The sequence below is a fragment of the Dipodomys merriami genome, unplaced genomic scaffold, assembly GCF_024711535.1.
Source record: "Dipodomys merriami isolate MVZ:Mamm:240054 unplaced genomic scaffold, mDipMer1.0.p SCAF_268, whole genome shotgun sequence".
NCBI lineage: Eukaryota > Metazoa > Chordata > Mammalia > Rodentia > Heteromyidae > Dipodomys > Dipodomys merriami.
The window spans coordinates 25,363-50,768 of NW_027204137.1; the positions used below are offsets into that span (position 1 = coordinate 25,363).

Below are 25,406 nucleotides of genomic sequence, written 5' to 3' on the forward strand. Positions count from 1 at the left end.
CAGTATATAGTTGAAAAAAGATTCCCTCTGGAAATATGCTATTTTTATCGGTAAGGGTAAAGAAGTTCGCTCTTAGACACATTCAATGGGATAGAAATCTTCCCCTAGAAATAGCCTTTGACCACTTCTGGTTCATTTTTGTAAACCGAAGTAAGTCACATGACTCATCTTGACATTGCAGTGTAGAGGTAAATCTCACCTACAGGAAGCTGATGCAGGACAGACTAATATGCAAGATATGCAATATTTGAGATAAAGAGGAAAAAGAATAGAACTATAATACAATCAGTCATACATGCCATCACATGTCTCTGCAGGAAGGTAACTATTATGTACCTTTGCTTCTCAAACTACTGAGATTTTCAAATCATGTCTTTTATGCTTCCATGTTACTGGAATTAGAGAACATCTTAATACTGAGACAGCATAAAATCTCAAAGAAATCTGGACTAATCATTTCAATACTACATATATGACATAAAACCATTTTATAGACAATACTTTAAACTGGTAACTTTTTTTTCCAGAACTGGATTTTGTTAATATATGTGACTATCCACCAGAATAAATTTGTTCATTTATCTGCATTTTGTGCAGACAGCATATTACAGTAGATGTGGAATTCGTCAGTAGCACTTTTTAAAAGTGCCAAAATGTGAACAGGGAGCCAATATACATATGTTTCCAACATCACCTTATACATTCTCCTTCTTCCTTCCTAGGAAATGCACCCAATCAAAAAAAGGCTTAGATTTTTGGCTCTTGAACTTGAAAGTGGAAGTAGAATGTTATGGATGTCGGAGATTACTTTTTATGTTTTTATATAATAATGTAACATGCAACATCCCTATGAGTCCTGCAGGTCTTAACACTGTACTTCTTTAGGGATGTGATAGGAATGTTACCCTTTCTGGACTTAGTATTGTTTTCCACTTCCTTTTCTACCACCTAGCCTAAATTATAATACATAGTAATGGAATGAAAAAGTAATGCCATATTAAGAAAGTCATTTAGGGCTCTGGGAATGTGGCTGCATGGTACAGTGATTGTTTAGAATGCAAGAAATCCTGGGTTCAATTCCTCAGTACCACATAAACAGAAAATAAAATGGTGCTGTGCCTCAAGTGGTAGAGGGCAAACCTTAAGCAAAAAAAAAAAAAAAAAAAAAAAAAAAAAAAAAAAAACGAAAAAGAAAAATCTCAGGAAGAGTTCCCTGGCCCTGAGTTCAGCCCCAGGAATGGCAAAACATTCTTTAGCTAGTAAATGCCAAATAAATAACCTATATTTGAATATATAATTGCTCCTTCCAATAATGACTTAACAATAATTCTTAATTCATGTACTTTTCCGATATTAGAAGGCTGTGTTGAGAAAAAAAAATTGTTAGTAAGTCACGGCAATTAATGTCAGGAATGTGCTTAGATATCAGGTGAAGATTAATCCTGGAAATTCAAAGATTCCAGGCTTTTGACTGGTTACTGCTAATCACAATGAGAAGGGTCGTCTAAGTGAGAATTGGAAATCTTTTTGGTCAGTATGGCACCAAAAAGGCACCAGCAAATTAATAGTTGTGATAGAAGTGAAGGAATAAATCCAGATGGAAGAAATAAATGAGAATTGTTAGTTTTTTTTAAAAAGTGGTAGCTGAGTAAGAACAGCACCATGCACGTGGTATTCAGGTAAGGAGTAGGTTTATTCTTTGTTCCTGCTGGCACCAGGCCATCTTGGTCCTCCACGTGGTGGGGAAAGGCCTGGGAAAGATTGCTGGGAGATCTGGGAAAGAGAAAGAGCTGGGAAAGAGAGAGCTGGGAAAGAGAAAAGAGCTAGAAAAGAGAGCATCTGGGAAAGAGGTGGGAAAGGGAGAGCTAGGAAAGAGAAGAGAGCTGGGAAAGAGAAGAGCAGGAAAGACCTGAGAAATAGCTAGAAAAGAGCAGAGACAGGGCGTCTGGGCTTGGGCTAGGCCTTATCTAGGGTATGGGCACAGAAAAGTGTGGCCACATCAAATTCAGATTGACCTCAGCGGATGCAGATGTGACCTCTTCCAGGTGTCCTAGTTGCCTAGGTAACACAGGTACTGGATGGAGACTTTGCTGAGAGGAGGGTGGAGTCTGCTAGCCATCCAGGAGCGGACCTTACAATAATAATATCTAAATGATACCAGAAACTCTTCTAGGGAACCATATTTGATAATTGAAGAACTAGTTATGAACCAAGCTTATTCCTCATTACCTTTAGAATTCTATACCACTTAGGCTAGTTCTTAATCTCTGTGTGATAAATTTTATGCCATTCTATGTTGTTCTTTTCTATCAGATCTCCATTGCTTTCTAAAAATCTCAGTCTTTCTATATCTCTCTACTGACAATTATTTATACTAAGTCCACCGTCGCAGACATCAGAAGATGCTAAAGTAAGAGTCCAATAGCTCATGAGTCACTAATGTAACAACATGGAAAAGGAGGACATATTTATTGTTACCTCAAATTTTCTGAAAAGCTGAAATGTCATCATTTGATTCAAATTTCCATTATTTGTTTACATGTCATTAAGTACACATAAATACAAATATGAGCCGGGTGCTGGTGGCTCACACTGTCATTCTAGTTACTCAAGAGGTTGAGACCAGAGGATTGTGGTTCAAAGCTAGCCTGGTCAGAAAGTACATGAGACAATTATCTTCAATTAGCCATCAGAAACCAGGAAGTGGTGCTGTATCTAAACTAGTAGAGCATTCAATTTGAGCTCAAGAGCTGAGGAACAGTGCCCAGGATCAGAGTTCAAGCCACACGACCAACAAAAATAGTCAAATTAAGTTTAAGTTTCCCCAAAAGGAAGTACAAAGTCAATAGATCTTCCTAAGCAGAAAACAATTTCCAGTATGATTCAGTGCACCTACTTTTGCTGAATTATTTAAGTTATGGCTTCTTTGCTGGATGTATTCTCATCTTTTAAAAATGGTCAATATTACCATTATAATAACCTTCATCTAATATTTCTTGGTTCAAAAGAGAAGTCCATAAAGTTGATGTCACTTAGCTTTCTTAATATCTCAGTTCAAAGCCAACCTAGGCAGGAGAATCTGACAAATTCTTATCTCTAATTAAACACCAAAAATCCGGAAGTGGACTTGTGGCTCAAGAAGTAGTATAATAGCTTTTGGGGCAGGTGGGCAGGAAAGACAATTGTTCAGGGACAGGGTGCAGGCTCTGAGTTCAAGCCCCAGAAACAGCACAAACTAAAGAAACAAACAACAAAAAAAAAAAAACCTCACTTATTTCTATGGGACCATCCTTAAAGTACTGGTTTGAAAAGAGGCTCCTTTTGCTGATCATACTCACTGGATCCTGCTTTTGGGAATCCTTATTGATATGGCGAACTCAGGACCAGAATAAAGGAATTGATATCTGACTTTTACAACAAGAGAAACATCTCAGGAGTTAAATATCCATGCATAAGACATTTTAAAACCTCCATGTCTTTTGTTTCTTTGTAGTGGAACATTGAACAACAATGTTATTTCCATTTTTTCTATGTTGGCCTTCAAATGGCATATTGTTTCTTTTGTAATACTCTCAACTAGAAGTCTACAGAAAGTTTTATGAGTAAAGAGCACACTCGAAAATGTCAGGGACAGAGTTTCCTTCAAGCCTTGGATTATTTTCTTGTACAGTAAAAGGATAGCACAAATTAACTTGAACTTTGCCATTTCTCTATGTTCAATTTCTCTCCTGGGTTCAGTTTCTACTTCCTGTAAAAGTTCCTTCCAATTACTTCAGTAACAATCTATGATGCTGCTCCAGGCAAAGTGAATGTTTTCTGGCTTCATTGAAATAGAACAAAGACATCTTTGGGCATGAGGTAACACGTTTTTCAAAGAAACTTAGTAACGAGAAAATATGGAATGTACATGGCTTATAAAACATTATCCATGTAGGTATGGACATATAAGACTATGTTAAGTGAAATGAGCCCTAACATAGGGACACAACTTGTTTTTTTCTTTCTTACTATTGTTTTTAATGTATCTAACATATATTATGTGTTTTTTTTTGTTTCTCTTCTATTTTCTTCCTCCATGGTATAACCCGTTTCCACTGTTTGATATCGGTGACCTTGCACATACATTTTTCTAATGTGGGGAGGGGAAGGGAAATAAAATGGTGAAACAAGGATACAGTATGACCTGTTGTAACAACGAGATGAACAACTCACTATTTTGAAAACAAACTTTACAACTTGGGGATAGAAGGGGAGAGTTGGGGTGGTGGGGAGAAAAGGCATGGCAGGGGAAAGACAAAAGAGGAGGTAACAATGCTAGTTAGATAAAGTAGTCATTAACTTACTTATATAGTTCTAACCCTTCTGTGCACCATTTTCACAATAAAAAACATGAAAAAGAAAAATATTATCCTGGAGTACATTAAGTTCAAATTTCCTAAGTGCTCTGTAAATAAAGACCAATTTTAGGTGGGAAGAAGGTTCTTAGAAACATTTTTTGTCAGTGTTTGTGTTGTGCATTATTACCCAACTGTACATAAGTTAACAGAAGGAGAAACACTAGGAATAGGAGAAAGAGAAGTTCTGTATTTAAGTATAATGGTTAAATACTGTATAGAAGACTCTGCAAATAAGACAACTTTGAAATAATAAAGCCAAGGACAGTATGTAGATCTATGGGAGTGACATTGAGAAAGCATTACTACTAAGTGGAACATGAAGGATGAGACCAGTCTCTATTCTACTAGCTCTAAATCATGATAGCTAATCATTCAAATTTGTAAAAAGTACAATGGAAGAATAATTCTGATTCCAAGCAATTCATATATAAGACCATGGACTTAACTGGAAAAAGGCCATGTCGAGAGAGCGGGAATTATGCTAGCAATGAACTATTGGCAAAGATTACATTTCTTTTTCTTTTATTTCTTTTAATTGATGGTAGTGGGGCCTGAACTCCGGGCCTGGGCACTGTCCCTCTATTCTTCAGATCAAAACTTTTTCTCTACCTTTGAGCCCCACACCACTGCCAGTTTTCTGGTGGTTAATTAGAGATAAATGCCTCAGAAACTTTCCTTCTTATGCTGGATTTGAACTGCAATCCTCAGATCTCAGCCTCCTAATTAGCTAGGATTATAGGTGTGAACCAGTTGAACCCTGCTTAGGATCACATTTCTAACAGTGTATCCTCAGCATATGTAATGTGTATGTTCATCTATCTTTATATGAACTCGAGTTAAAAATCTGGGAAACAGCTTAGATTTTACAGTCACAAAAATGCTTGTAGTTCAAAAGTTGATACCCCTGGAGAAATAAAACTTAAGAATGTAAAGGAGTTTGGGAAGTCCACTTTGCATCTAGCTTGGGCAAAACAGTTTTTGAGACAGTATAATTAACCAGCCAAAAGATGCATTAGAATAATATCTCAAGTGATGGAATACTAGTTATGAGCAAGATTGCTGAAGAAGAGCTTGAGGATTTTGCATACATATATACATACAAATACTCACATACACACAGATGCACTTATATGTTCAAACACACATATGGAACAACTCTCAGATTCTGTAGACAAGTTAGAAAATATGTCCGGAGTAAAAATAAAATCAAGTAATAATTTTTAATATTAGAAAGTCCTCAAGTGAAATTTCCCCAAAAAGCTTGAGAATATTACATAGGTGGGAAAAGAGATAGTAAGAAAATCAAGTCATCATTAATAAAGTGATCGGATCCAGGGAATAATGAATCAGAGACATCTTCAGGTGCATCTGAAAATGTTCATATCCTGTGTCAAATGTTAGAACATCTTTGAAAATAGTACATAAACAGTTTGAGCCATCACTCTAGTGGAAAATATTAGCGGAGAAGTTCAGAATTGCTAGTCTGTTTCTAGATTAAATAAATCAAAAAACTATGGTAGGACAATGTGATACATGACAGGAATTCTAGCACTCATACTAAGACAGGTGATTAGAGAGTGGAATAACATAGTGATACTTTCAGTGGAATAGGTATTATAATTTTGTCACAATAAAACAAACCAAAAATGGAATAAAAAATAAGCCAGAAAGGAATACATATTTGGAAGTTTGGGCTAATTTTGTCAATATATTTTGAGAAGTCAAGTTTACTATTGAAATGCAACTCATATATAATCCTCAGTTGTGTTTAAATGTCTTCATTACAGAACATTACTAAATGCAAAAGAGCTCAGGATTCCCAACCAAGAACTTGAAAAAGCAACCATCATTCTGTTAGATTCCAAAGAAATGATGAAGGATTACAAAAGCTTAAGCCTAGAGAAATAGGAAAGTTCATTTCCTGTAGGGCTTTGTAGACCTGGCTAAATAAGAATTTAGATTTAAAATAAATATTTTTGTTTGTAATTTAATATTCTATAGGTTATTATGAAATTGTTTTTAAGTAGATAATTTAATTTACAAATTCACAAATGATTCTGGCTTTCTATTTGCCTAAAATATTCTTTCAAGTAAGGTATAATTAGAACTTAGTTCACAGTTAATTTCAACAGTTCATAAGTAACATGATAATGTGAATAATCTAGATAAAGTTGACAACAAATTGATGCTATTGATTTATAAATTTACCAAAAGAGCAACTTTTTGAGACTTTGATGTAATATGGTATGAAGAGAGTAATTGTGTGACATCTTAACTTCTAGGCTTGGGCACTGTCCCTGAGCATGTTTTTGCTCAAGGCTACTGCTCTACCACTTGAACCTCAGTGCCACTTGTGTTAGGCTTTTCGTGAGCAGTTTATTGGAGGTAAGAATCTAAGGAACCGTCCTTCCTGGGTGGGATTTGAACCAGAGACTTCAGATCTTAATATTCAGACATTCAGATCTCCTGAATATCTATGATAGATAAAATATATAACTATAAATAATATTTGCAAGTGTTCTGATCTCAAGGATAACACTGGGTGGAAAATGATGCAGCAAAGTTTAGTGTAGTGTTCATTGCACAATACGAAGGGCATCACATTAGCAGAAGTGTACTATTTTTTCACAGTAGTTATATGCTTGTCATGTTGTGAATTTAAGGAATTTTAAGGTGCACATTACAAGTTGGAAATTGTTGGTCTAGGATGACTTTATGGTATAAAAACTTGGGATCGACGGGTATAGAAATAATGGCTTACTTTGATGAACAAATGATTACTCTTGAGGAATTAATATAGATACTTCATAGTTTTACCTTCTACCAGACTGTGGATATTTTTTCTGTTGAATTTAAATATGTAACGCCCCATTGAAAACTGCACTTGTTGCAGAATTAAATAAAATGCAAACAGGTACTGTTTTGAATGTCTCTAGTGTGGCATGTTCAGAATTTGAAAATGAGTAGTTAGTACTCATAGGAATGTTGAAGAACACATATACTCTGTCCTCTTATCAATTATTCCGTTTTAAAAGTTAGGAGTTTCAACAGAATTGAACTATTTTTGTTTTAGTATGAGACAATACTAAAACAATGTTTTTTTTCAAAATAATGTCAAGTATTCTGAAAATATTACATAGTTTGATAATATTAAAGTTGATGAATCTCTGATAAAGGGGTAATTAATTCAAATTAGCAGCCAAAAATGTTCGTTTCTTAAAAAGGTAATACACATCGAATAATATTTACTATACCAATTCAGTGAAATTATATTTTATACAGCTCATTTTTAATTTAATTTTATTGTCAAGGTGATATATAGATGGGATTGCAGTAATTATAAGGTAGTGAATACATAAGTATGTCTCTTTAAATAATAATTATGTAAGTAGAAGCGCAACAGAAGGGGACGAGAAGAAAATAACTGACAGCAGATCATTGTCCCAAGATAGAGTAAAAAAGACATAATCTATAACTTTCAAGTAAAAGAGAGACCAGTAGAATACATCCCATTTAATTTAGGTACATGCAAAATAATTGCTTGGCTTTTTCCTACTTTAATGCTCCAAAACCTTTGAAGATTTATAAGAAAAGTTATGTGATTGCCATTGCTTCAACCTGAATACTAACTGTGATGAACTCTTTTTTTTCTCACTTTGCATTTGGAAAATATCCCTAGTTGATGTTGATGTGGGTGATTATAGTGAGAGTTATGGGCTTGTTCTTGTACATTTATTTCAGAAGAGGTTAAAGCAGTTCCCCCTCCAAGATATCCAAGTACGTTGACTGAATCTGTACTTTGAACACACCCTCACACCTGAGCACAGTATTTGAAAATATACTTCAGCATGTCTTGGCACATTCTACTTTGTGCCTTTGTCTTCTTTGCACATTCCTTTTGAGTTCATAGTTGCTCTATTTCTAATTCATCTGTAAAAACTGCTAAGAAAATTGTTCAACTACTACTTCTTCTTTGACATGCCCAGTCTATGTATGAAGGTATATTGTCCATGTTAAGCAATAGGGTAGTGCTCACTCTCTGAGAAGAAAAGTTCCATAATATGACCATTAGAGTGTGTAGAATTTAAAGCATTTTAAGACAAACCGTGATATTAGAATTGAAAGGTTCCTTATGGAAATTTTCTGGGAGCTCATTAGTTTTCCCAAGAGAAATATAAATTCCACAAAATCTGGATTAATATTTTTAATGTTACCACTGTGCATGCATCCATATTAAAAATTTGCACAAATAAAGAAACAAAAATAAACTAAACCATAACAGGCAGATTGACTATGTGCTTATAATAAATTATGGAATAGATTTTGGAAGCATTGCAAATTCCTAACCAGTATGAATTAACTTCCTCTCTCCCCACCACTACACACAAATATTTAAGAGTGTGAACAGAATTATTTCAAATAACATACTGTAAATATTACTGCAATATCATGTGTATATCTAAAATTCCCTTGAAAGTAATAGATTCTACATTCTATTGAAATATTAGTTATTTTATTCTAGGAAACTTTTGGAACAATAGATTGTATATCTTTGAAATGAAAAAGGTCAAAAAAATAGTAGCATAAAAGTTTTAGAGAAAGTCTGTCTTCAACAATATATATATATATATATATATATATATATTATATGAAGAAAGACATACATTTTAGAGATTATTTGTCATCAGAAATATATACATACATCTGAATTTATGTGTAGAACGATGTAAATTATAGTGAAACAAAAATCTTAAAACATAATTAAAATTAAAAAAACATCAAACCAAGTACCATTGACTCACGCCTGTAATTTGAGTTATTCTGGGTAATGAGATCTTAGAATTGTGTTCGACACTAGCCGAGACAGGAAAGTACTTTTTGGGGGCTTGCAAGGTGGCTTAGTGGTAGAGCGCTTGCCTTGCATGCATGAGGCCCTGGGTTCGATTTCTCAGCACCACATAAGCAAAAAGAAAAAAGCTGGAAGTGGCGCTGTGGCTCTAGTGGTCGAGCTCTAACCTTGAGCTGAAGAGCTAAGGTACAGCGCCCAGGCCAGAGTTCAGGCCCCACAACTGGACAAGCCCCCCCCCCGCAAAAAAGTACTTGGTAGATTCTTATCTCCATTTAAGCACTAAAAACAGGAGTTACCTCTATGCCTCAAGTTGTAGAATGCTGGATTTGAGCATAAAAAGGCTGAGAGATAATGCCCAGGCCTTGCAAATAACAACAATAATATATATCACATTAATTTTTAAAAAAAGCACCTTTTAACTGCTGTGAACATTTCTTAGAAACATGAATACATGCTCCTGGAAAATGTTAAGTAAAAACGATAGAATATTTACGTTTATTTTAAAGACATGACTATTTAATTTAAGATATTTAGGTAATGATTAGGAATTAAGAATAATGATAATATATTGGGACTGGTCTTTTATTCTATTTTACTATAGTAATAAAATGATATTTGTAATGATAGTATAAAAATACTCTTGTTTGGTATTTGAGTTATAATAAGTAATAAACATTTTAAATTGTTTTCCATAGGAAAAAATCATTTTCTTAATGTTATCAATTCTATTGATTTTTTTCTTTTCTTTTTTTCTCTTTTTTTCCTTTTCCTCACTTTTTTTAAATTTTATTTTTTATTGTGAACATACTGTACAGAGGGGTTACAATTACATTGGCAAGATAATGAGTACATTTCTTATCAAGCATTGCAGCTTCCTCCTTTGTTTACCCTTCACATCCCTTCCCAGGGTATCAATTCTTTTGTAATGTCAAAACAATTAAAAAAATTACTCCAAGGCTGGTTTGCTCCAAGACTATATTTGTTTTCTTGTTCTAGTTTTTATATGTTGGTAGAAATTAAAATTCCAAAAATTCAATGGATATTGGTATTCAGGAACATCTTCATAGGTACTAATATTGGAGTCTCTTAAGTGGAATTGTTTTATTTCATTTGTTATTTTCACAAATAAATTAAGATGATTATGTATTTTGTTTCTTTTCACTGCTATTGGCTCTTACCTTAAGAATAATTTTTTTCCTAGCAAAGTAGAGAATACAATTGGATTGAGGAAGTAACATATGACTTTCATAGAATGCAGATGCATAGATTTGGGCCTTCTGTCATTTACTAAAAGTTTCTTCCTGAAAAGGTTATCAATTAATTACGAGTGATGCATAATTCCTAGATATTACAGTTATCACATACACTTTTTGATTGAGTTATCTCTGTATAAACTAAAAAAAAAGGACTAAAAAAACCTCAAAATACACAGAAATCACATCTTTGTTTTATACACTGTAGTTTACAAAGAATTTTTAGCCAACACTAAAAACATCTTTTTAGGTATTCTGCAATTTGTGTGAAGTATTTTTAACAATAGTTTTATTTTTTTCCTGCAATAAAATTCACATCAATACATAATCTCCTTTTATTGTATACATTTTAGTGCTTTGGAAGTAAATTGTACAATAATAGGTTTTCCAAGCCTAATTTTCACAAACTTGCATTTCCTCAAATAGAAATGCTGTAAATTTTAGAACAGAACAGACATTAAAATAGATATAAAATTCACTTACAGGAATTTGTCCAGCATACATCCTCTATAGTGTGTCATTTCAAATTTGTTTTTAGGGATTATTTCCAGGGTCTCACACATATTATTCAAATGCACTGTCAATGAACTACATTCCCTGTCCAAACAAGTTTTTTACTTCTCTTTAATACATACAATGAAGTGTAATGGCTGGAGCATATACAATTCTCTTTGACCTTTTGAGGACTTGCAATCTTGCTTGCTAAAATGATCGTAGTATTATACAAATCATTCTCCTATGTAGAGTTGATCATTTTCTCTACAAATGCATTACTATATTTTATGTCATCTTTTTATATTAGGGTCATACTAGTGAGTTTTCTTTGTCTTTTTTCTTAGAAACTAAAGAGGAACTTATTTCATATGCTCCTCTTATTGACTATTAATTTATATATGTTCTTCAAAGAAATATCCTATTCAGGTAAAAATTTATATAGAATTAGAAGATATAAAAATACTTAAGATTCAGAAATATTGTAGCATTAACATTGTAGCATTAACAAATATGTTCCCTGTATCTGTTGGATATGTTTTCACTTCGGTTATAGTATACTTTGAATTATGAAAAGCTATCACTTAATATAATCCAGTTTATTGTTGCTTTTCTTTAGCGACTAATGCTTTCCATGTCAAATTTTTAGAAATCCTTACTGATGCAATGTCATGAAATTTTACATTTATGTTTTATAGGTTTTCACATCTCACATTTAGTTTGATAATCATTTTTTATTTTAAATTTTTGTATAAGGATGGAGGTAGGATGGGTGCCTGAGGCTCATATCTGTAACCCTAATTACTGAGGAGTCTGAGATCTGAGGATCACAGTTTAAGGCCATCCCAGGCCGAAAAGTCCATGAGAATCTTATATCCAATAAACCTCTAGAAAACCAGATCTGGTGCTGTGACTCAAGAGGTAGGGCACTTCTCATTGAGCGGAAGAGCACACAGACAGGGACTAAGCCCAGAGTTCAAGCCCCATGAATGACAAAAATACAAAGCAAAACAAAAAGAGATTGAGGTAATAGTCTAAGATCATTCTTTAAATCTCGAGAGACAATAGTGTCAATACACCCATTTAAGATTTTATTTTTATTTCATAAAGTCATAAGATAGTCTTCAAAATCTACTGATCATAAAACTAAGAATTTATTTTGACAAATCTGTTACATTCCTCTATGTATCTGCTCTTATAGTTGAACTATTTTATCTTCACTACTAAACATGGTAATAAGATTCAAAGCTAGTATTAAGGCTGAAGCTACACCATTTTACAAGATTGTTCTGACTGACCTGTATTCCTTGAATTTACATACGAGTTTATTGAGCAGGTGGACCAATATTCTACAGAGATATCTAGATGTTTGATAGTCACTCATATTTTGTACCTTGGAAAAACACAAGACCCCAGATATTATACATACAGAAATGTCTTTAGAAAATACTGGAAACAACTAAAATTAGTTTAGGAATGAGTTAAGATTTAGATAATGCTGTATCTGAATGATAACAACTTCAGCTGTACAACAGAGGAGAGTGAGAGGGGAAAGAATGATGGACCACATAGGAGCTATATGTCATTGCTATTGTGTTTCAAAAAATAGAAAGACTTCAGAGAAGAGAAAGAGAAAAGAAAACTGTCCTGAGTCAAGTTTCTTTTTAATCCATCTAATAGTTTGGAACAAAAGTCAGTGAAAAATGGGAAAAAATAAAGTAGAAAATAAAGCACTATATATACCTATTACAATGTAAGGAAATTTAATAGGAATATGATAATAAATTCCCAAAGAAATAAGAGAAAGAATAGCTAAACTCTAAAGGGAAAAACAATGAAGAGAGAAAAGAAGCAAAGTAAAACCTTTATCAATAACAAACACAAGAGTTTGGAAGCGGAAAGGCAGTGGGAATATTCTAAATAACAATAAAAATTGCTAGCGTGGATAGAATATGGATCACATTTTATCATATATAATTTTGAAAAAACATACTAGGAATGAAAGTTTCAAAGTCATGACTTAAAACACTATTTGGATTATAACTAGGCAGTATAGCCCAGTGGTAAAACATTGGCCTAGCATGTGTGAAGCAATGGTGTGATCTCCCAAACATTACAAAGTACACACAAAGAACACACACACAAAAACCACATAAACACACACATACACACCACATACCCACATTTGGAATATTGATATTATCATATTAAAGGGTGGAAATTATCACAAATAGTAAAAGTATGTTAATATATGAAATCTTAATATTGCTTGTACAATTTTAAACTTTACTATAAATAAAATAATCACAATATACTTGGATTTTAATAGATTAAGTAAATTGAAAATTAATAGAAGACATGAGAATCTTTGAAATAAGGTTAAATAATAAACATTTTGAAACATGTGTCCTTTTATTTTGACAAATGAGTGATGTTACTGGTGTTTTAACTCAAGATTTAGAATATGATAGCGAGATGCCCTATATAACATTAGCGATGGCTATATCTCTAATCATTTCATTCTGAATAGTTTTATAATAAGGTCACAGAGTTTCTCAGTATCTCTCGAATTTCAAACCCTATTTACACTTCCCACCATAGCTAGAAAATGGATGCCACAAATCACAATGCCGAGCTCAAATTTTTTTTTTAATTCAAGAAAAAATATTTCCAAAAAGTGGCCAATTAATGAAGCCTTTCTTAATAAAGTATGTGCTTCTTGAAAATACAGTAAGGATTTGTTACCTGGACAAATATGTTTATAACTATAAGAAAATAAATTTATTTAAAATCATAGCCATATACAAATTAAGAAAACAAATTTTAAATAGTCACATGTTAAATATTATAAAAGCAAAATAATTTTTGAATAATTTACATGTGTAAAATCATGCAAAAATAAATTAACTAATCCTACAACTCTGAAAAAAATGAATTAGCATAAAGAAACAAAAGAAATTATGTAAGCCAAAAATTTGAAATTTAGAAAATAAAATGAAGTGTACTCTTTAGTTGACTTAATTAAGTTTAAACCCTCTGTATATCGATTTTATAATAAAAATGCATAAACAAAGAAAGCAAAAGTACCCATGGATCAATAGCAATAGCAAAAGCATCAGTATTCCTTCTTTTGAGTGAACTAAAAAATCGATGGAAGAGATAACAATGTTCCTTCCCTATGAAATGTACTCATTACTTTACCTTATTTATATAACTGTAACCCCTGTGTACATTACCGTTAAAATAATATTAAATTGAAATGAAAAATAAACCAAGTGATATACCAATTAAGAATTCTTAGAGTCCATTGGTTAAAAACTTTGTAAAAACCTGCCCTAAATACCCAAGGAATATACTTTGATGATACTATTTAAATACTTCAACTTCAGCAGAAAAGCAAAATTTTAAAAACTGTTACAAAGTAAAGTAATAAATCAGAATATAATACTATTAATAATAATCATAAGATGAATTTATAGTGGTAGTCAAATATGTAAGAAATGATGCAATTTGCCATTAATTTGCACTTAATAAGTGAGAAAGAATTTTTTAGGTCTTTTTAAATTATCATAAGATTAATGAAGGAACTGTTCTGTCACATCATATGATAATCAGATGAAGCTGATATTAGAGCAAAGAACAGATTTTATTAAGTTTTTGAATGTTCATGTATATACTTATTTTGGTTGTGGGAACTTGTGGGTATTTCAACTTCGGGTAAAGTTTTCTTGCTAGGCAGGCGTCATATCAGTGGTTAATTTTAGGAGAGGGGTTTCCTTTCCACAAGAACATGCACCTGATCGGTCCTTTTAGCCTTCTCATCATCAATGGCATCCGAGATGAACACCAACTTGTCCAGAGTGCTACCTTCCCCAATCCATCTAATCGTAGTAACTAGATAGTGAAGAATGGTGGAAATGATCCAATGCACCAAGCTATAGATTGAGAAGGAATTTCACTAACCTTTTGGCCTGGGTTCTGTTCTCAAGCCTCCGAAGTATTTAAGAGTACAGATAGGAGCCCCTGGTGCCAAGCAGTAACAGTATAAAGAAATTAGACATATATATGACTTAGGCTTGTGATTATCTCAGGAAATGAATAAAAGAGCAGTGAAGCATACAGGACAGCCAGAATTTTAACTAGGTACTCAGAGGATGAATAAGCTTAAATAGCTACTCGGGAGTCTGAAATCTCATGACCACTGTTCAAAGCCAGTCCAATCATGAAAATACAAGCGATTATCTAAAAAAAGAAAAAAAAAAGAAGTGGCTGAAGTGGTAGACCACTATCCTTGGGCACAGAATCTGAGGAATAATTCCCAGGCACTATCAAGCCTCAAGAATGATGACTGCATGCATCAGCACATGCACGTGTGCATTTACATACTCGCATGCGCATGAACACACACACACACACACACACACACACACACACACACACACACACACACACACACACACAAATGAGTATTTCAATGTAAAGTTCTTTATTTTTTACCTTTGCTGTACTTTATTTCCCTGTACTGGCTCACAAATTAACAAAATCAGCTAAGGACATATTTACATAAAATTCATCATGTTTCTCTAAAATCTACACTCTTTTGGGAAGCCTGCTTTTATTTGATCCAAAAGTAAATTATTCAGGAAGTCAATTCCTCACACTCAATTTTATAGTATTAGATGATTGCTTAGGTTCTTCCTAGCAATATGATTTTGTGAAATCCTGCTTCAAGCAATATATTTCTTTCACTAGAAGTGAAGCCTCTGTCAAACAATTAATAATAGGTTTTTCTCCTCCTGGCATGCATCTGTAGTTATATTATCTTTATATATTTCATGATCTGTGTATGACAAAGACTACCGTGAAAGTAAAAACACCCTTCTCAACGTTTAGCATTTTTATACCATTCATAGATATGACGGTGTTTAAATGTTACTGAAATTGCTTTGGAATAAATAATGTTCACCCTGACTATCTTGAGAAAAAAGAATTGGCTTCTCAGCACTTTAGGTAAGAACATCAGGGAAAGAAACAAGGAAAAGTGAGGAACAACTCAACACATACATTCAAATGAAACAAAACAAGATAAGAAAACACAAATAAATTCAGTACTCAAGAACCTGCAGGAAATGCAAAGATTTTTTTAAAAATCAGCTATGAAAAGCTTATGAAAATCCTGACTTCATGGGAGTGCACTAATGTGAGAACAGTGGTTAAAGCCCAGACTAGACAGAAAAAACTGTACAGAATACCATGCACTTGTTATTCTAAATTCCAGGAAGAATAACATAAAGTGGACTGAGGCCAAGATCATACACAAGTAGGAAGCCAGTTTCTATCTGAAAAATTATCAGGTTAATTTAGGGCTGGCACATGACAAAGTGGTAAGCACACCCATTTAGGGGGCACGACACTGAATTCAAACTGTAATATCAGGGATATTAAAGAAAAAAGTTATGATTGTAAATAATTGGAATAATTGTAACACTTGAGTATTTTAGTGGAGAAAAATCCATTAGAGAGATAGAATGAACCCACTTTCCTATGCTACTTTAGTGATAATGTTTAGTCGTACTTCAGCCAAAACAGAGTTACCTTGCAAATGAGCATGGATGTGCATTTCGGTGATGGAAATACTCTACTTACACAGATGTAAATTAAATAGATTTTTTGGGGTAGATTGTAGTTCTTGAACTAAGAGCCTGGGTGATGTCCCTGAGCTTTTTCTCTCAAGGCTACCACTCTATTACTTTGAGCCACAGTTCCTATTCTTATTTTCTGTTGGTTGTTTGGAGATAAGAGGCTCATGGACTTTCCTGCCCAGGATGGCTTCAAACCATGTTCATCAGATCTCAGCCTCCCGAGTAACCAGGATTCCAGGCATGAACCATCGAGGTTTTTAATAATTTAGTAAATTGTATAGTTACAGAAGTTATAAATTATCATTGTAACCTGTGTAATATATGTATGTATGTATATATCAATACATATGGGTAGAAATAGTTTAACATATTTTTGAATCTACAGAACATATATGAAATCATCCTTCATTATAATATAATATGGAAACAAAAGTTAATGAGGAGCAAAACAAAGGGAATTGTTACAAGTTTCTTTTTGTTGAATGAAATATGAATCAGTTTGGAAAAAAAACATCTCTACTTTAACAAAATGGATAATTGCTATTAATTCCAATCCATCTATTAGCCCATATTGTACATCCTCACACATGAGTGTCAAAATCAAACCAAAATTTTTTCTGTATTTAACTCACCTGTTATAATTTAGGGGATAGATGAAGTAATGAAATAAAGATTAAAATAATAAAAAGTGAGGGTATGAGTTAGAGCTGAAAAAGATTTTAAATATGATAATAGCTAATTAAAATCTATATTTCTTACTTTTCCTCTGTTGTTATGTCTCTCATTCCCACATTAGGAAAATACTTAGAAGGTTCTCACTAAATTTATGTAAGTATTAAAAATATTGAAATATTAAAAATATTAAATATTAAATATTATTAATATCATTATTAATTATTATTATTATTAAATATTAATATTAAATATTAAATATTAAAATATTGAAAGAATATGGGCATAGTGTGGTTTTAGGTTATTGAGACATGTATGGGAGAGTGTGTTTTTGAGGACTTGCAATACGTTTTGATGGAGATAAAAGGAAGGTGTGCTTATTTTAGAAAACTGGCTAGAGGATGGCTCTCAGAAAGATAGTGATGAATTCTTCCAAAAGGTTACAGTAAAATCACTTTCACAACCTTGTTCATTACTGCACTATTCACCACAGCCAAGTTATGGAAACAGCCAAGATGCCCTTTGGTGAAGGGATGGTTGGAGAAAGTGTGTCATATATACACAATTGGATTGCACCTATCCATTATGAGCACTGTTACATTATTTACAAAGAAAGGGATAGATCTAAAAATATGTTAAGTAAATGAAGTGAGAGGCAGACACACAAAGGACTCATGTTCTGTCGCATATTTGGAAGCCAGAATTTTATGCAAGTTAGACATCAGTATTAACCAAAGTTTTCATTTTTCAGAGCAGTATTTAAAAGGTGTAATTTCTTATAAAATTGAACTTTTAATCTAACAAAATGAATACCAGGAAACTATCACTTGGAAGATGTGAGGGGAAGTCAAAGGGAAGGAATAAAGAGAGTTATGGAGGAAAAAAGTGAAGACATAATATTCAATGCAAATAATATGAAATTAGAAAAAAATTAAAGTGGGGTGAGGTTTGGAAGGGTAGGGAAAAGTTATATAAAGATCCACTATAGTTAAAAATTCATTTATTGAATGGAAATTCCCGTATACACCTAGTTAAGATAATAAAAATATGATTAAAAACAATGGAGATATTTGATCTTAAACTGTGTTCTCTTAATCCATGAGTCAATATAACAGTTTCCTCCTCAGAAATTTTCTTTACGGGTATTTTCCTCATAGTGACAGAAAAGTGATCAATGCAATGAATATCAATACATCATATTGCACATATAAAATCACAGTAAAAATGTTAGAATTCATCACATGATAAGAGGTAGAATTTGCCAAATGCTAATTGATTGTTTTTCCAAGTACTTTACCTATGGTATATAATTGAATCCTCACAATAATTCTATAAAGTGGAACTCCTTACATTTTTATCTCTCAGATGATGATATTGAAGTTTTCAGAGTTGGAATTACTACTACAACATTGCACACATGGTAAGTGTTAGCCTGACGATCATCTCCGACTGTATCAATTAACCTCATTCTATTTTATGACTAAAATACCAGCACTTAGTCTACAAATTATAGGAAAATTTCCCGAATTATTGTTTTCACTTTCACAATATTTCACTTTATCTTTGTTAGAAAATAGGGAACTGTAATATGAAAACTCGAAGTTCATAATCAATGATTACCTCCCTGGTGAAAGGAACTGCTCAAGTATAATATTCTTGATTTCTAGCTCAAAATAGTAGAAATCATATTTTATCCCTTCACTCATCACTGCATTGCCTGGGGACCCTATTTCTGTTTAACACTGTCTTACTGAAAGAATGACCTCCCCAATTCCTGATGGAAACATTCTGTAGCTCAACTAAGTTGTTTACCATTCAAGTATTTTGATTGCTTTTTATACCCAACATTTTGAGAGAAAGGTACTACTTCAAAATGCTATTAAAGCAAGACTGATATAAAAATCACCTTTGATCCCAGATAAATATTTTACCTTTCCTATACTCAAAAATGCACTCTGACCTATCATTAATGTTAGGAATGAGAGGATAAAAAATCATAGACACCAAGACCTAAGTATGAATTAAAGACTCTCCAACTTGTGAATACTATTGGTTTAAAAAGACATGAAGGGATGGGAAGGTGGCTTAGTGGTAGAGTGCTTGCCTTGGATGCATGAAGCCCTGGGTTCGATTCCTTAGCAGCACACAAGCATAAAGAAAAAAGTGGAAGTGACGCTGTGGCTCAAGTGGTAGAGCGCTAGAGTGGAGCTTAAGAGCTGAGGGATAGTGCCCAGAGTTCAGGCCCCACTACCGTACACCTCCCCCTCAAAATATAGACATCAATACTACCAATGTTTTTCAAAATTTCTTATGATACTGAAGATTCAATTATAAACTATTAACACTTGAAAATAACTCATTTTCATGGTAGTAGAACACAAAACACAAGATTAATCCTAACCATATTAAAAGACATTTATTTATACTACAAATTCACTCTTATAACTACAAAGATTCTAAAAATAACTGAAGCACAGTGACACAAAAATAATTTAACTGCATCATCTACATTCAAAGGACTGTGCTAATAGAAAGCAAAATTATACTAATAATTAGGTTACCCAATTCACTTACATTCTTTTATTCTATTTCTTTTAGTTTCATAAAAACTGGCTTTTCATAAAATGATCCATAAAAGAGCCTATATACACACTTACATTTTCAGATCTTAACAATATTTATTTCAGAAATATCTTTAGCTGTATAGTTAATGAACTAAAATATTACTAAAATATTTAAATGGTTTTCAAAATTGCAAGACTCGCTCTGGGATGTTATTTATATTGGAAAAGATAATTGAAAAGCCTTATTTGTTAAAGTTGTGATCGTTACTCCCACAAAAGAACTATTAATGAAGGAACATTTGTATTTGTATGTACAAAACAACTTCAAATGCATCCACAATCTGGAGATGACACGTGTTTTTGTTTTTTTTTTAAATATGTATCTAACAAGCATAGCCACAATACTGATTTTCAGTCAATATGATGCGATATTCAAACCTTAAAAATACGGGGTTTATTATCATAGTGTGAATAGATATGATATTACAAAGAAAGTTATTTTCAACAGAAATTTGGAAAGTGTTTATCCACCTTGACTTTCACAGAAAAAACCAGAGAGCAATACCTATTTCTTCAAGTCGGTCAAAATCACTCCATGAATATTTATTAAAAATATAACCAATTTAAGATTTCAAATACATATTTTGTACTGACAGTCATCTTACAGCAATAAATTACTACCTGATTATATGTGTATCTTTTTACCTAACATATATTAAGAACTGAAAATGATCGCTTTTATCTAACTTATGTTGTAAATGCTTTGATTATGATGATGTTATTAACAAATAAAATGTACAGAAGGGTGGTTCCACTGAAATGACAGGACAGAACACTGACAAATAAAACAACATTGCAACACAGTTCTTTTCAGCCTCACCCTGTTCATATTGGCAAGCAACATTGCAACAGCACACACACACACACACAGACACAGACACACATAAACACATATGTGTGCACACGTTCACACACATATACATGCATGCCAAATTCAGGGTTTATTGTACAAAAAAGTTCAAATAAAATATTAGTGATTAGGACAAATGATAATTTGCCTTATTACAAAATAATACATAATTCAGTCACCATGGTAGTTACATTTCATCTGCCCCTCCACTTGTGACCACTTAATTTATTTTAGGTAATTCTTTAACTAATTCATTCCTTCATTAGTTAAATACTAATACTAGAGCTTGAACTCAGGGCCTAGCTCTGTCCCAGAATTTGTTATGATTTTGTTTTAGTTTTCTCAAGTCTAGCATTTTATTGCTTGTACCACAGCTCCATTTCTAGCTTTTGCTTGTTACTTTCAAACCAGAATCTAATGGACTTTTTTTCTTGCTCTGGTTTCAAACCACAATCATCAGATTTTGTCTTTCTGATTAGCTAGGAATAAAGACATGAGCCACCAGTGTGGCTCCTACTTTTTCCTATACTTATCTATTGCACATACTTAGATAGCAATTTAATATTGAGAGTATAGAAGCAAGATGTATAGTGATTATATTGTTCTGTCAGAAATTCAAGTTAGTAATGTAAATTTCTTCTTAAGACCATACACAAAAAATACTTAAGAAGAAATCTGATGATGATGATGATGATGATGATGTGTGTGTGTGTTGTGTGTGTGTGTGTGTGTGTGTGTGTGTGTGTGTGTGTGTGTGTGTGTGTGTGTCTGTACTGTTGCAATGTTTCACATGTAAGCACTGTGCAGGGATGTCCAGACATTCACAGTAATTGCGTGAATATCTGCCTTGAGCTACCAACTCATGGACAATGTCTAAGTGTCCACTCTAGGCTTCCCGATGAAGAGGGGTATACTCATCCTCATCCCTAGTATTCATAGGAGTGTCCTTTTTGGAAAATAGTCTCAGCACTGTAGTAAGCGGCAAGAAAAGCACTCTACCACTGAGCCACTTTCCCAGCCCAAGGATTAAGATTCTTGTTTGTAATTTGGTCAGAGCTATATCTCTTTATGTAGGCTACTAAAAATGTATTTACTAATTTCCAGTTAATATATAAATTCTATTTCCATCTCTTTTAACAAATAAAAAATAAAATTGTTTGCTTTGTAAATGGATCAGAAGCATGGATTTTTTGGCTAGCTAGGTGATTGCACATTCTCTCTCTCTCTCTCTCTCTCTCTCTCTCTCTCTCTCTCTCTCTCTCTCTCTCTCTCTTTCATGATTCTCAGAGACAATATGGTTGCTCCATAATTATCCTAATTTATTTTGCTTTTATACTTTTGGTTGCATCATTTCACTTTCTGCTCTACCATTTAACAAATCAGCACACATAAACAGAACCACAGAAGTTGTTCTGTGGCTCAAGTGGTAGAGCACTTGCCTTGATTTGAAGAGCTCAAGGACGGTGCCCAAGCCCAGAGTTCAGGCCCCACAACTAATTTTTTAAAAAAGAATCTAAATCCTTGATAATTCTTGGAACAGATCTGACTGAAATCAGTTGAATCACACTTTTCCTGCACAATGAAAGAAAAGGTCCAGGCTAGGAAAGCAGCTAGAGAAGGCAGGCAGATTGTATCTGTGACAAAACTTTGTGGAAAATGGTACACAGGATTACTTACTGGAGATCCACTTGCACTGGAAGCATGATGCTGAACTATTGTTTGCTGATTCTGAACTATTGCTTTGATCATTATATTCTCCAAGAAGAAACAATGAAATTTAATTGATATCAAAAGACTACTAATATATTTTGACTTCTCATTAAGCATCTTCAATCATCAAAATCACCTGAAGAGAATAGATAGGCCTACTTTTTTTTTTTTTTGGTCCGGTCGTGGGGCCTGAACTCTGGCCTGAGCATTGTCCCTCAGCTCTTCAGCTCAAGGCTAGCGCTCTACCACTTGAGCCACAGCGCCACTTCCGGCTTTTTTCTTTTTGCTTATGTGGTGCTGAGGAATCGAACCCAGGGCCTCTGGCATGCAAGGCAAGCGCTCTACCACTGACCCACCTTCCCAGCCCAGGCCTAATTTTTTAGATGGAAACAAGTGTTTAAAAAAAACAAGAATTTAGGTAGTCATACAAAGGACTTCTATTTTACTACTGCATTATACATTTTTTTTTCTAACGTTGGTTACCAATAAATAATGGATCTATTAGAAAGCTGTTAAAGCTCATATATTGAATAGTAATTTCTCTTACACTATATCTTTGTATTTCCCAAATCATTTACATAGTAGGCTTTGTTTCCTATTTTCTCCTTCCTAGAATAAGCTGCATATGAAGACACCACTGTCCCTCATTTTCAGTCTGTGCATTTTAATACGGAGGAAAATCTTTCATCTGCTCTCTATCAATTCAGTACTCCCCAGTTACCATAATTTAAAATAGTAAAAATGGAAAAAGAGAAAATAAATCATGGTGAAAAAACATGCAGAAAATTCACCGGATTTTTCTGACCATTTCATCCTACGTGAACTATTGGGGAAATACATGGACACCTCATTCCCACTGGTACTCAAAGTCTCTGGTTAGGCAATTCTGATGAAGACAAGGAACAAGATGAAAACGTGAGGAAGGTATCAATTGCAAGAAAATAATGGAGAATAATCCATGCAAATTTCTTCTTTGAGATGCTGAAATTAATCGGCTTACTATAGTGCTGAGACTACTTTCCAAAAAGGCCACTCATATGTATAGAAATGAGGTAAGTATACCCCTCATCATCGGGAATCCTAGAGTGGACATTTTGACATTGTCCATGAGTTGGTAGCTCAAGGCAGATGTTCATGCAAGAATTCTGAATGGCTTGGCACCCCTGCACAGTGCGTACATGTGGAATAATACCAGAATGGATTCTTTCTTACTTCATCATGATGCAGATACCAATCCCCAAACTAAAGGCCTCTTGACCTCCTTAAATATTGTTTCTTGGGATAGAAATAGCAAAGATACGCTGTATCTCCTTCTGTTTAAACATGATTTCAAACCAGACTGAAGAACAACTTGGAAGAAACTGCATTTGATATTGCCAAAAGCATAATTATGTATCACTAACTCTTTGAAGTTGTGGAAGGCTGTACAAATTGTTCTCCTATGTAGTCATGGTTTGGTTAAGTTTCTTAAATTTCAAAAGTGCCAGTCCATCCTTTCTGACCCTACAAAATATTTTCATAATACAAAATAACAGCAAGATCTTAATTTAAAAATTTATGGATTCCATGTTATTCTTCCACGTGAATTGCCTGACTTTGATGACAAAATGTATTCAAGAGTTGTTTGTATGCATCTATATTGATTTCTGCAGAGTTTGTGATTTTTTTAATTTTATCTTATCTGTTGAAAAGAATAGTATAGAAATTAAAGATATTCCTGGTGATTGTCTGAAAAAAGTATCTATGTTTGTATAAAGTCCATAATCTATTTCATTGTCTTCTAGATATAATACTTTGAAGTCTACATTGTTTTATAATATATAGGTTCATTAATAAATGTGTCCTTTCAGATTACATTCCATATAGGAAAAGTTTAAGATTCCTTTTTCCTAAGTCTTTATATTATTTTATTTCTTTGGGATAAAAAGATAATGTTATCTAATTTCAAGTATTGTAAAGGTTATGCTATGTAAGGGCCTTTCGAAGGTGAATGTTTAATACACTGATGTCAAACTAACCTTTAATTCTATGAATTACAGGTTTTGTTACACTTGTATTTTTGTAATCAACTTTTTAATAACTGTTTTTCATTGCATTTGAAGAATGAAAAATATGGAATAATTCACAAATTTTCATGTCATCCTTGTACAAGTGCCATGTTAATGTCTGTATTGTTGTATTTTGTGTAGACCTGCTGCTGAAGCATGGAGTATCCTCTAAATTTAAGTAGTTAACGATGTAATCTTTATACAGGCATACATCCTTGGTTGCCTATTTGTAACAAGGAACCTTTATTGTTACTAAAAATGCTATTGATCTTATTTCTCTAAATTTCTATGTATAGTGGAAAAAACTTATATTGTTTGGTCGATTGCTCATATTTGCAATTTTTTGTCAATGACTATTTTGTCGTTTTCATTTTAAATTTGATCATATTTTGAAGCCTTTTTAGCTAAGTTCAAAGGTAATGGCTTTTCAAGTACTTATTTATTAACTGAGTTAGCTTTGTGGAGCTAATGGATTCAAAGTAAGCCTTGCTTAAGAGCTACTTCTAAACTTCTGCAGCTTAAAATTTTCTAAATGAGGTCTCAGTGGTACAAATGTCTTTCTGTCCCTTCACCCTTCTTCCATGTAGGAACAGACCAACCAGAATATCTTACCTGACAGCATAGATTGTCTTACTGGAACAAAACTAATCTTAGTTACAAGGGTTCATAGAGATATGAACACTTCAGACTTAATTCTTCAGAATAGAAGGTATTTTATCAAAATATAATTGTTTATTATTCCTATCATTTCAAAACTAGCTAAAGCCAAGAAGGTAAAAAAATGTTCATATTCATGTTTACCTAATATCCTGGCCTGTCTACCATCCAACCAGGCAGGAACTTGCACTACTGACTTTCTATCACCAAAT

At 33.2% G+C, this 25,406-nt stretch overlaps 1 pseudogene; it reads right to left on the reverse strand.

Moving 5' to 3' along the window:
- Positions 1–24,595: 24,595 nt before the first annotated feature.
- LOC138837256 (U6 spliceosomal RNA) lies at positions 24,596–24,695 on the reverse strand (annotated as a pseudogene).
- Positions 24,696–25,406: the final 711 nt, after the last annotated feature.